The sequence below is a fragment of the Symphalangus syndactylus genome, chromosome 1 (genome assembly GCF_028878055.3).
Source record: "Symphalangus syndactylus isolate Jambi chromosome 1, NHGRI_mSymSyn1-v2.1_pri, whole genome shotgun sequence".
In the NCBI taxonomy this organism is placed as follows: Eukaryota; Metazoa; Chordata; class Mammalia; order Primates; family Hylobatidae; genus Symphalangus; species Symphalangus syndactylus.
This window is the reverse complement of record NC_072423.2, coordinates 38,222,740-38,236,085: the sequence shown is the minus strand read 5'-3', so window position 1 is coordinate 38,236,085 and position 13,346 is coordinate 38,222,740. Positions and strand designations below refer to the sequence as shown.

The 13,346-nt window shown below is 41.8% G+C and overlaps 1 protein-coding gene across 2 annotated transcripts in view; it reads right to left on the bottom strand.

The window, feature by feature from the left end:
* Positions 1-13,346, bottom strand: part of ZBTB7C (zinc finger and BTB domain containing 7C) — a 393,546-nt gene that overhangs the window by 245,247 nt on the left and 134,953 nt on the right. The window contains exon 3 of one of the 2 annotated variants that reach the window (XM_063639832.1): positions 1,553-1,671. The exons of the other annotated variant lie outside the window; for it this stretch is intronic. The gene's annotated coding sequence lies outside the window, so the exon portion shown is untranslated. The remainder of the gene's footprint in view (positions 1-1,552; positions 1,672-13,346) is intronic. 2 annotated transcript variants of the gene reach the window in all.

The following is a 13,346-nucleotide window of genomic DNA, read 5'->3' as shown; positions in this document are numbered from 1 at the left end:
GACATTCCAGTATATCTAGTCGCAGGGCTAGGATTCACATCTCCAGAAAGTCACAGGAGTATGTGAAGAAAGCATGAACATGGAAAAGAATCTGAAATATCCTTACCTCCATTTTCGATGACTGTCTCATTGTACAGCTGGGGAAACTGAGGCACAGGAGAGTAAAATGACCGGCTCAAGGCTGCACAGCGAAAGGATGGCAGAGCTGGATGTCAACCCAAGCTCCCTGGCTCATGGTTCACCCTAGCACTTCATGCTTCCAGCCTCAGGAGAGTTCAGTGAAGTTGAAGGATGAAGTACTTGGAAGGTGGCCCATAACCAAGCAACAGGGGTATCTTAACCACTTACGGTGTCCACACCCTGTGGTCCTGCCCTGCTGGGATTCTGGGAAGAAGTCTGCTACTTCCCTATCCTCAGAGAGCTTGCTGTCTCACTAGGGAGATGAGGCCTACCCACAAGAAACCCTCCAAGACAAACACCAGGCAGTATATGAAACCAAGGCTCATACAGATGATCTGGAAATGCTCAGAAAACAGCACCAGTATAGAGTGGTCTCATCTTGGAGTAAGCCCTACAGACTTACTTTATAAATAAGGAAATGATCAGCACACAGAGAAACGTTACCCAGCCTTTCTTTCCTGTGTAACATACCCAACAGACAGGAACACATTAACACACAACCACTAACCCAATTTAAGTTCGAGAAGACTGCACGTCCATGTCACTCCGTGTTGCTAGGTTTTGTCTTTAGGGCTATGTGGCCAGATGGGGCAGTTTCAGGCTCCACCAAGACCAGCCTACAGAGCATGCCCCAGACCAGTCACAGAGCCTGACAGTGCCCAGCAGCCAGTATCATTGGAGGCAGAATCTGCGAGCCAAGAGCACCGGCTGGGCCTCGCTGCAGAGCTGTCCACCTTGTATCCACTCTGTCTTCTCATGCTCCTACCACCAGAATGCCTTCTGTGCCCACTCAGGGTAACCTGCACCTGGCCTGGCCCAGGTTGCTCATAACATGAGCCACTGTTCCTCTCTGGCCTAGAGTGGCCCCAGCTCCCATGGAAACCATGTGCTCCAGCCTGATTCAACTCCTCATGGTCCCACAAACACCATAAAATTTCCTGTCCCCAGTGCTTGGCAGACACTTTCCCCCACCTAGCAAGGCTTTCAGGTCTCTCCTTCTGGCTAAATCTTACCCGTTCTTCAGGACCATCCCCCATACCCTGACTGCCTCAGCCCACGTGGATCTTTCTGTCCTCTGGGCCTCCAGTACACTTGCAAGTAGCACCACTCACGTGGCACCAGCACAAGCAACTCGTGTGGGCAGGGAGATGCTGGTGCAGCCTCCTTGCAATCATCAGCAACCTGAGGGCAGCATCACACTGTGCTCATCTCTGCATCCACTCTGCAGCCACTCGTCCAGACATCAGAGTTAAGGATTAGAGAAAACAGAACTGTCTCTTCTTTTTCTCAAAGGAATAGAGGACCTTAAAAAATGTACTTAATGAATACATGCAGCTGAGCTCTCTGGTGTCCCGAAAATGACCTTTCTGACCTCCTTCCTGGCCTCTCTCCACAACCTTCCACAGCAGTCCTGAGAGGGTGAGCTATCTCGCTTTCGACACTGGGAACTGTGTCTATTCATGTCCCTGTGGCTCCTTGGTGACAATAAAGCTGCTAAAAAAAAAAAAAAAGAACTCAGCAGAAAGGAGCCAAGGATATAAACAGACAATACATAGGAGGAAAAACAAATCATAAACCAACATATTAAATAGTTAGTAATACATTAGTAATCAAAGATATGCAAATTAAACCACTCAAGCCCCCCAAATGCAATGTAAGGCAATAATATACGATTTTATAGTTATAAATTAGCCCCCCAAATGGAGTTAATAAATCAAATGCTGGTAGGACTGTAGACAAGTGAGAACATTCGTAAATGGCTAGTGACATTAAAATCTGGTACAATATTTGGGTAAAATATTTAGCAAAACACATCAAGACCTATAAAGATATCTGTACCCTATAACCTAGTAATCCCACTGTTGGGACTTCATCCTAAAAGAAGGAACAGAAATCTGCAGTCCCGCCATTGCTGAGTCAGCACTACCTAAGGCCTGTGACTGTTAATACCTCCAGTGTGTGGGTGACATCTCTACAGTCAATTAATGAGCCAGTCTTCATAAGATATTACATTAGCCAGCCTGGCTAACATCAATTACAGTCAGAAGCTGAGCTGTAATCATGGGGCAAATAAGACTGAGCTGCTCATTGTTTAAAATGACCACAGAATGAAATCACCTTTATGAGCACAACTGGGATAAATCACAGAGAAACAAAGAAAGGAGCACTCGCCACATGTCACTCCCCACAGCTGGCTCTGTGTCACTGCACATCCTCACAGATGCAGCCAGGCTTGCCTGCCTGCTCTGGGAAGCCAGAGCCCCACTCCCCAGGCTTGGCTTGATGAAGGACCTTCTGGGGTCTTCTGAGAGGCTGGGTTTCAGCTGTCAGACACGATCCAGGTTTCAGAGCGGTAGAAATAGCTTTCCAATGTGCTGGAAAGCAGTGCTTTGGAAACCTGGCTGCAGGGGTTCGGTTAAGGGAGGCTGGGAAGGGCTACCACCAAGTCACCATGGCAACAGCCTCCTTGGCATCACCCTCCCCCTAACCTGGCCAGCTCCCACCAAATGGTCTGCTCACACGGGGAATGGTGACTAACTACATCTTCATGTGGCAGACACTCCCCCAATGGACTGTGCCTGGGAATCAGCCAAAAGGGCAGCCTGTAGAATTTTCTACCTTCACAGGGCACTTTGCAAAGCTCTTTTCCATCTGTCGTCTCAATCAACCCCCACCACCACAAGCAAAGTGGAAAGACAGGGGTCCCAGTCCTTGGTTGCAGATGAGAAAGTAAAAGACAGAATGGTTACGCCACTTGGGAAGCTCACGGTGAAGTGAGACCCACCTCTCTGGGAGACAGACAATGGGTGGAGATGGGGTAGGAGGAGGGATCTGCCTTCCAGTCCTGGAGGTGCCAGGGAGGTCTCTAATAGAACTGAAAAGCCTAGTTTTAGCAAGAATCAACCCTATCCTTGATATCTAATCACCTGGCCTGCCTTTGGCAAGAATCCTGTTAGGTTTGTTTGGCAAGAGTCCCTCTACCCTTGATGTCTCCACTAGTAATTTTCTAACTCTGCTCCTGCAACTCTGCTCTTTGACTGTAAGTTCCCAATTGTCCTTGTTGTATTTGGGATTGAGCTTAGTTCTATCCTGAAGTCTCTTTTCTCTTATTGCAATAGTTTCTGATTAAAATATGTCTTTATCTCTTTAGTGTCTGGCTATGGTTTTCTTTGACAATAGTCAATATGTTCAGCAATTCTGAAGCTAGACCACGGGAGTTCAAGTCTTGGTTCATCTCGGATTTTCACTTAAGCTGGGCAAGTTACTTATGCTCTCTGAGCCAGTTTGCTCATCTCTAGAACAGGGATTGTAACAGAACATACCCCAGAAGAGAACTAAATGAGATCACGCAGGTAAAGCACTGAGCCCAGTGCTGGCCTGTGGGGAGGGTGCAGCAAAGGAGCCCAGTTTTTCTTATGATCACATTGAAAATAAAACTGACAATGGGAAGGACATGGCATTGCTCCTGCGGCCATCCTGTAAAAGAGGCACCTCTTGAATCTAATCATGCCGACATCAGACAAACCCTAAATGAGGGGCACTTACAAAGTAACTGGCCTGTATTCAACAAAATAGCGTTCAGTCCGTGGGAGTCAGGGAAAGCCTGAGAAACTGCTCACAGAGTTCAGGAGGCTAAAGACACGTGTCAACTCGCTGCACCTTGTGATTCTGTACTGGGCCCTTTTGCTAAAACGACATCATTGAGACACTTGCACAACTTAATGAGGGTCTGAGGATTATGAAGCAGGAGCAAATTAGTGTGAATTTCCTGGTTTTGGTGGCTGTGGTGTGGTTCTATAGGAGAATGTTCTCGTTTATAGGAAATGCACACTAAATAATATTCTGGGATGAAGGAGCATCAGGCTGGCAATTTACTCGCAAATGGTTCAGGGGTGAGGGAAGGCTCCTTGTACTGCATTTGTGCCTTTTCTATAAGTTTGAGATTGCTTCAAAATTTTAAAAATTCAAAAATAATTTTAAAATGAAATAAAGCTGATGCTTAGAGAGGTTTAAGTGGTCGACAGAGGTAGGACCCATCAACACCCAGGCCTCCGATCCCACAACTCCTCAGCACGGAGAAAGGCACCCAGGAGGCGACTGAGAAGTACTATTGCAAGGGTCTTGGTTTCTGGTCCCTATTAGGCCTTTAACCCCAGTCTCTTCAGTCTCTTCATCCACAGAACAAGCAGGTGGCAGGAGCCTGCGGTTCTCAACACAGGCACTACTACACCCCGGGTGTTGGAAATGCGGGTGCCAAATAACCTGCAATGCCTCCACAATCCCACCCAGCCAAGACTTGACCTGCATTCTAGCACTGCAGAGAAACAGACTTTGTTTTGTTCATAATTTTAGCAGGAGTTACCCATCATTGTAAAAGAAATCTCATTGCAATAGCAGTGCTGCTCTCAGTAACTGAGCTGTCCACACAACCCCCCTAGCATCCGTACCAAATCAATGGCTCCAGGCACAGGGGCAAGCTTCTGGCCACTTCATCATGTCTCCTAGTCTACTCCTGCCTAAGCACTGATAGAGTGAAATACACACAATTTTATTACAAGTTACTTTCCTTTTATTTCTGTTTAATGTTATAGGTAGCTACATAGAATGGATTTCTTTTTTAGTTTTATGTATAGGTAGGTTTACATGTATTTATGAGTCTCATTTCAGGCTAGCAAAAGGAATATTATAAGATATGTATTATAACAAAAGTACATTGGGTCTTCAATGGGACATATATCCTAATAGGCTCCACCCCATTCCTTTAAAGGATTACATAGCACTCTATAGCTCAACATTTCCTCTACTAATAGACACTGAGGTCATTTGATGTTTGTTTCCATTTTCACTGCTGCAAATATGGCTGCAGTGAACACCCTGGTACCTGCCTCTTTGACTCATGATTAGCTTCTGCTGTAGGTCAAGTTAGATCAAAGCACAAGGTCATCTTTTTCTAGCCCAGCCTCCTCCATTGCTCATCAGATACCCCCTCCGCACCACAGAAACCACATGACAGGAAGTTTTCTCTTCCGTTTCTTGTCCAGGCCTTCCCACTGTCATCACTGACCAATCCCTGGCAACAATTAATCCAGCATCAGATAAGGCATGTGTTCACTGCTTGACAGCAAGGCCCCCCTCAACAGTTCTATTCAACTAAAACTAATTGGCAGGGATAAAGAGTGGCCTGGCACCAAACTCTCAGCTGGAGTTTGCATAAAGTGAAATGCATTTTAGTCTGGCAGCAAAGTCTTTTCACGACTGGGTCTTCATTGTTATCAATATGGTAACCAAGGCCAGAGGAATAAAGGAAACCCAAATTCTCCTTCCCACTCTCACTCACCATGGCTTCTCCCCAAGGGTTCCTCTGAGCACATCACATTCTGGTTTGCAGGTTGAAAGACACATCAATATGTGTCTCCATCAAACTCACATGTTGATATCCTAACTCCCAAGGAGATAGTGTTAGAAGGTGGTGGAGCCTTTGGGAGGTCATTAGGTCATGAGGGTGGAGCCCTCCTGAATGGGATTAGAACTTTCATAAAAGAGACCCCTGGAAAGCTCCCCTGACCCTTACACCACGTGAGAACACAGCAATAAACAGCTGGTTGTAAGCCAGCATGCAGCCCCTCACCAGACACCAAATCTACTAGCACCTTGATCTTGGACTTCCCAGCCTCTAGAACTGTGAGAAACTAATGTCTTTTGTTGGTAAGTCACCCAGTTTATGGTATTCTGTGATAGCAGCCCAAATGGACTAAGACAAAAGGCCTTGTAGATTTCTAGCTTCTAAATGTCTCTGTCTCACAGATGTGAATTGCAAGTACTCTCCATAGGCCAGCATTCAAAATATATCAGCCATTTTGGCAACTGGGCACAATATTTAGCAAAGCTACTTTCCATAGGCAAATGAGAACAAGTTTGAGGTGAAATCTTTGGGAATAGCAGGCCATGGACTTGTTTAAGCATTGAGTTTCAAAGTCCAACAGGACACTTTTCACAATTACAAGCACTTCTCCAGCCCCATGTCATTCATTTATTAATGTATTCACTATATAGACACAGAAGACTATGAAAGAAAATTTTGCATGAGACACTTGTTTAAAATGGCAAGACAAATTTTATTCAAGCTGTCACATTAGGGGAGAGAGACTTCAGCGCAGAACTGAGCTCAACTTTGAATACAGCAGAGACAGCTGGGGATTTATAGCCAAGGAGCAAAGTGAGGGGGCCAGTGCGTGGAAATAACTAAGAAGAACTTGATTAGACATTAAGGGCAGGGTATTCTTGCTAAACTGGCTTAACAGGATTCTTGCTAAAGGCAAGCTGAGGGCTTAGATATCAAGGGTGAGGGATGAGGAACTTGATTAGATATCAAGGGTAATCAGATATCAAGGGTGGGGGGGATTCTCAATAAACTGGCTTAGCAGGATTGTTTGCTAAAACTGGCCTCAGCTGGCCAAGGTCAAGGCCTAGGCTAGAAGAGGGCTTGGAGGAGCCTGACTAAAGTTTGTCAAGGAAAGCATCCTTGTCAAGACATATACATGTAAATGTGGGTGTAGATAAAAATATAGATGTAGATATATCTATCTATGCATCTATATACATATGCATATTATACTAATCCATTGTGATGCTATAACAAAATATCTTAGACTGGGTAATTTGTAAGCAACTGAAATTTATTGCTGACAGTTCTAGTAGCTGGGAAGTCCAAGATCAAGCCACCAGCAGATTTGGTGTCTAGTAAGGGCTTGCTCTGTTTCTTTTCTTTTTTTTTTTGAGACAGGGTCTTACTCTGCTGCCCAGGTTGGAGTTCAGCAGTACAATCTTGGCTCACTGCAACCTCTGCCTCCTAGGTTCAAGTGATTCTCATGCCTCAGCTTCCTGAGTAGCTGGGACCACAGGCATGTGCCACCACACCCAGCTAACTTTTTTTGTATTTTTAGTATCGGCAGGGTTTTGTCTTGTTGGCCAGGCTGGTCTCAAACTCTTGGCCTCAAGTGATCCACCCATCTCAGCCTCCCAAAGTGCTGGGATTACACGTGTGAGCTGCCATGCCCAGCCTGCTCTGTTTCAAAGATGGTGCCTTCTCACTGTGTCCTCACATCACTGAAGGAGGTACCAGGCTCCCTCAGGCCTTTGATATATGAGCACTAATCATATTCCTAAGGGTTCTACCCTCATGACCTAATCACCATCCAAAAGCCACACCTCCTAATACTATCACCTTGGAGGTTAGGCTTCAATGCATGATTTTGTGGGGAATATCAACAGTCAGACCATAGCACATATAATCAGGCACCTTACTGGAAGCTGGGGATGAAGTGGTGGAGAAGAAAAAGCCCCTGTTTAGAAGGTTCAGCATCAGGAGCTTCTCTCCCTCATGTGCTGATATAGCGTAGGCAGATGAAAGCACCATGCTCAAAGTGAAATCCACCACTGTAAGGAATGTTAACCTCTCAAATTATAAGAATACCTGAGATTATAGGGACACCTGGGACCACATTTAAAGATTTTCAGGAGACTCCTAGGAGCTGAGGGGAGGAAGCCCACAGCTCAAAGGTAGAAGTCACTTTGATGGGCAAATGATTCCGACAATGTTTTATTCCTTGGTGATTTCCTTCTAAGCCTCTTTCTTAGAGGTCTGTAGTCCACACTAGAGGTTCATTAGCTTGGTCCAGAACAGGATTAAAATAACCTATTAAATGACAAATTCTCAGATTAAATAAAAGGGAAGAAAAGCCAGCTAATGTTGTTACAAAGACATAAAAAACAGAATAATCTAAAGAGGTTGAAAATAAAGTAATGGAAAAAGACATTCCAGACAAATAATAATGACAAGATAACTGATGTAACAGTATCAGTGTCAGACAAGGGAGAGAGAGAGAAGGAATAAATATAAATCAGTTAAATGTTCACCTCAAGGAGTTAGTAAAACAACAATAAACACAAAGAAAGTAGAAGAGATAAGATACTAAATATGAGAGTATACATCAATGAAAGAGGTAACTAATTACCAAAACCTAAACCTAGTTCTTTTTCTTTCTTTTTTTTTTTTTTTTTGAGACAGAGTCTCGCTCTGTCGCCAGGCTGGAGTGCAGTGGCGCGATCTTAGCTCACTGCAACCTCTGCCTCCTGGGTTCAAATGGTTCTCCTGCCTCAGCCTCCCCAGTAGCTGGGACTAAAGGCGTGCGCCACCATGCCCAGCTAATTTTTGTATTTTTATGGCTGGGCACAGTGGCTCATGCCTGTAATCCCAGCACTTTGGGAGGCCGAGGTGGGCAGATCTTGAGGTCAGGAGATCGAGACCAGCCTGGCTAACATGGTGAAACCCCGTCTCTACTAAAAAATACAAAAAATTAGCCAGGCGTGGTGGCACACACCTGTAATCCCAGCTACTTGGGAGGCTGAGGCACGAGAATCATTTGAACCCAGGAGGCAGAGGTTGCAGTGAGCCAAGATTACGCCACTGCACTCCAGCCTGGGCGACAGAGTGAGACTCCGTCTCAAAAAAAAAAAAATTTTTTTTGTATTTTTAGTAGAGGTGGGGTTTCAGCATGTTGGCCAGGATGGTCTCGATCTCTTGACCTTGTGATCCGCCCACCTTGGCCTCCCAAAGTGCTGTGATTACAGGCACTGCCCGTAAACTTAGTTCTTTAGAACACAAATCTGTAGCAAGATTGAACAAAAGGAAAAGTAATATGGGACAAAAAAAAAATAGCAATAGGATTTAAATGGAAATTTCATGACAAAACAGTAGATATTTCTTAAATCAAAAGAGAAACTATGAACCAAGATAGAAGAACACAATTTCTTTACAACTACATATATATGTATAAATAATCATAACTTTCTCAAGAAGAAATAAAAACCTGCATACATTAGTAACCACAAACAAAACCAAGCTGATAAAAATCTGCACCTCCCTCCTCAAATGCACTAGACCAAGAAGGCTTCATAAGCAAGTTTTGCCAAAACTTTACGGAGTGGTTAATCTTTACCCAAAACAAACTGTCTCAGAGAATAGAATAAGAAGGAAAACTGGCAAAATAATTTCATCAGGCTAGTATAACCTTAATAATGTCACATAGAGAGTACAATTAAAGAAAGTTGTTGACCAGGTTCACGTATGACAATAGAGGCAAAAATCCTATTTTTAAAAGTCTCAAATCAAATTTAGCAACGCATCAAAATTACATCATGATCAACTACAATTTGTCACTTATTTCATACATATATCAAATACATATTTATTTGATACATATATCAATAAATTGTATGTATATGATACATGTATCAAATAAACATTTATATTATATATTATTTTATATATAGCATATATTATATTATATATTTCTATTGAATATATTATAATTATATTTATATTATAAGGTATTATAAATATTTATTTAATATATGTATCAAATAAATATTTGATACAATTTATCAAGTACAATTTTCCATTTATACTAAAAATGTAAAATGTTCTTCATCAGAAAATGTGTTAATATAATGTGTCACATTATCAGATAAAGAAGAACAAATAAATATGATCAGTTTAGTAAATGCTGAAGAAAAAGCATATGACAAAATTCTATACTCAGTCACGATAACTTGGTAAATTAGGAATAGAAAATAACTTTAATTTGATGAAGATATTTATTAAAAACTAATGACAAACATCACATGTAATAATGAAAATTTAGATATATTTTCATTAAATGCAGGACCCTAAATTATGCCACTATCACCTAAACTATTCATCACTGAATTCAAAGTCCTATCCAGTGCAATAAGACAGTATAAATAAAGTGTAATAATTGGAAAGAAACAACATTCTCATTAGTTGCAAATGATATCATTGTTCATGATGCACCTTGTGATGGTTAATTTTTTTAATGTGTCAACTTGACTGGGCTGAGTGATGCCCAGATAGCTGGTAAAATATTACTTCTGGGTGTGTCATGTGTGTCTGTAAAGATGCTTCCAGAAGAGATTAACATTTGAATCAGTAGACCGAGTAAAGATCACCCTCACTAATGTGGGTAGACATTATCCAATGCTTTGATGGCCAAAGTAGGACAAAAGGGTGCAGGAAGGGTGAATTTGTTCTCTGCTTGAGCTGGGACATGCATCTTCTCCTGTTCTTAGACACTGGAGCTCCTGGTTCTTTGGCCTTTGCCCTCTGAGACTTATACCCTTGGCTCCCCTGGTTCTCCAGCAAGATGACAGGAAGGGCATAAAAGATCTGATCAAAGGGAGAGATGTATTCTAGAGGGAGAAAAGACTCAATACTGAGGTGCTAATCTTCCAAAACCAATCTGGAAGCCAATTCAGTTTCAATAAAAACGCATGCAGGTTACCACTTCACATTTACTAGAATGCAAAATGGTGCCATCACGTTGGGAAAGAGTGAAGAGTTTCTCAAAGGTTAAACGTATAGTTTCCAAAAGACCTAGCAATTTCACTCCTAGGTATAGACCCAAGAGAATGAGAACATCTGCCCTCACAAAAACTTGTGCACTTATGTTCATAGCAGCATTCTTGATAATAATCAAAAAGTGGAAACATCCAAATGTCCATCAACAGATGGATAAACAAAATATGGTATATCCAAACAATGGAATGTCATTTAGCTATTAAAAATGAATTAGGTACTAATTTATGCTTGGACATGGATGAATCTTGAAAACATTATGCTAAGTGAAATAAGCCAGACACAAAATGCTACATATTGTATGATTCTATTTATATGAAACATAGAGGACAGGCAAATCCATGGAAACAAAAGTAGATTAATGGTTTCCAGGGGCTGGGAAAAGCAGGGAATGGGAACTGACTGTTAATGGGTGTAGTTTTCTCTTGGAGATGACGAAAACTTTCTGGAATTAGTATTAATGGTTGCAGAACTGTGTGAATATATTAAAAATCACTGAACTGCACACTTTAAAAGTGCAAAATTTATGGTATGTAAATTTTATCTCAATTTTTAAAAATTTCCATCAAGGTTTTTTGTCATACTTGACACCGATCATAAAGCTCATATGGAAGTATAAAGGGCCAAGAATTGCTAGGATAATTTTGAAAAAAAAATGCTGGAGAGACTTGCTCTATTATAGATCAAGACTTATTAGAAAACTCAGTAAGACTTATATATTATTATCCTAGAGACAGACAATTAAGAAAAAAATAGCAATCCTAGAAAGAAACTCATAGATAAACATAAACTTGGCATATGGAAAACTTGGCATTATAAATCAATAGGAAAAGAGTAGACTAATAAATGCATACAAAAATGGAAAAAAATTAGTTACCTCAATGAAGTTTAAAACAACAATGAAATTCAGATTAGTAAAAACTACATAATAGTTATTATATTTTAGAAGAAAGGGAAGATAATCAAAAGGGAAGAGGAAGGGTGGAGGGAGAGTCAACGGTGTCTACTTTCAATGCTAAAAAAGAAAGAATCAGAATAAAATAAGGTAGAAACGTGAAGATTGACTAATTATGGGTCATGGTATATGGATAATAGTTACATAATTCCTCTGTACACTTCTACATGTTTGAAAGAATCTCTAACTTTTAAACTTTCACAAAAATGTTGCCCAGAAGAAATATGCCAAAATATTAAGTGGTTTTCTCAGAGTAGTGAAAATATGAGTGATTTTTTATTTTTTCTATATTTTCCTTTTTAATAAAACAATAAGCAGGTGTTATTTTGCTAACAAAAGGGAGCATTAAAAGTATCAAAAGGGAAAGAAGCTACCCCTTTCTTATTGCTATCCCACTGAGAAATTCACATTGTAATGCGAATAAAATGGTAATTTTTGTAAACTTCATAGCATGTATACTTTCCCTAACACTTCTACCCATCTTTTTCATGATACATGTGTAAAGGAGGTAAGCAAAGTATCAGATGCTTTTTGCTCTAGTTACACAAGATTATTAGTGATGGAATTGGGCCAAGCACTAGTCTTTTAGGACGCTTAATCTCATGCTTTTTCTGCTACTCCAGACTACCTCTCAATACCCCAGTAGGTCTTCGGTATAAATGTAGACAGCTGCTTCCCATCTTCCAAACAGTTGTGCTGCATGGTTTATTTGTTAAATCAGATATTTTGAACTTGAATCTTGTTGTTTTTGTTTTATTTTGTTTTGTTTTTTATAGGGACAGCATTATGACAGCAAGTTAGGGTCAAAGGTTCACAAAAGCACTATGTCCATCCTAACCTGTCTTAGAAGAGTGGTACTCAGCTGCTGGTTTCTGCCATCTCTACCAGGATGACTCAGCAGGTGTCTCAAACTCAGCACTGCCAAAGCTAAGCTGTTTGTATTTCTCCCAAACTCACTCTTCCCAGTCTCCCCTATTTTCATAAATGCTGCATTGATCCACACAGTAGCTCAATCCAGAAACATGTGGGAGTTACACCTGAGTCATCCCCTTCCTCTCCAGCCTCCATCCACTCTGTTCTGTTGGAAACAAATCCTGCCGAGTCTGGCTGTAAAATACATCTCAGTTCCATCACCTGTCTCCATTCTCCTATCAGCGCATGGTCCAGACCACCGTCCCTCTCCCATAATCATTGAACCTTTGGCAAGAAGGTGAAGGGCAGGAGGCTGATCTGCAGGCCAGGGCCCTGGCTCTCATGTCGGGGGTGTCTGCTAAGTCAACGAGCACCTGCTCTTGGCCTGGCTGAGGAGCTATTTGCAAAGGTGTCCTCGATACTCCTCCTCCCTCCCACTACAACACACACCTGGCCCTGGTCACAGGCTGCTAATCACTGGCCTTTCCTTTCATAGGGACTTACTCTGGGGGCCTTGTCATCTCCAACTTGAAGCCAAAGATATTTTTGCTAATTATACGAAGTACTTATTACTGGAAAAGAGTCACAAGTGAGCAAAACAACAACTTAACTAAAAGAAAGGTCTGATCACTAGCAATGGAAAATTAATTGATGAATTACTTAATAGATACCAAACTTGGCTTAGCTGAACTGGCAGATTGCTTGCCTAAATAAACCTTGAGAAAATATATATGCATGCTAACGACCGGCCCCAGATTCCTCCTCTACCTATGGTTTGCTAGAAGGCAGCAGACTATCATCGAAGGGGTTTTTCCCTCTGCAGAAGCCAGCGCTGCTGCGTTCCTATGCCTAGGATTGGGACAT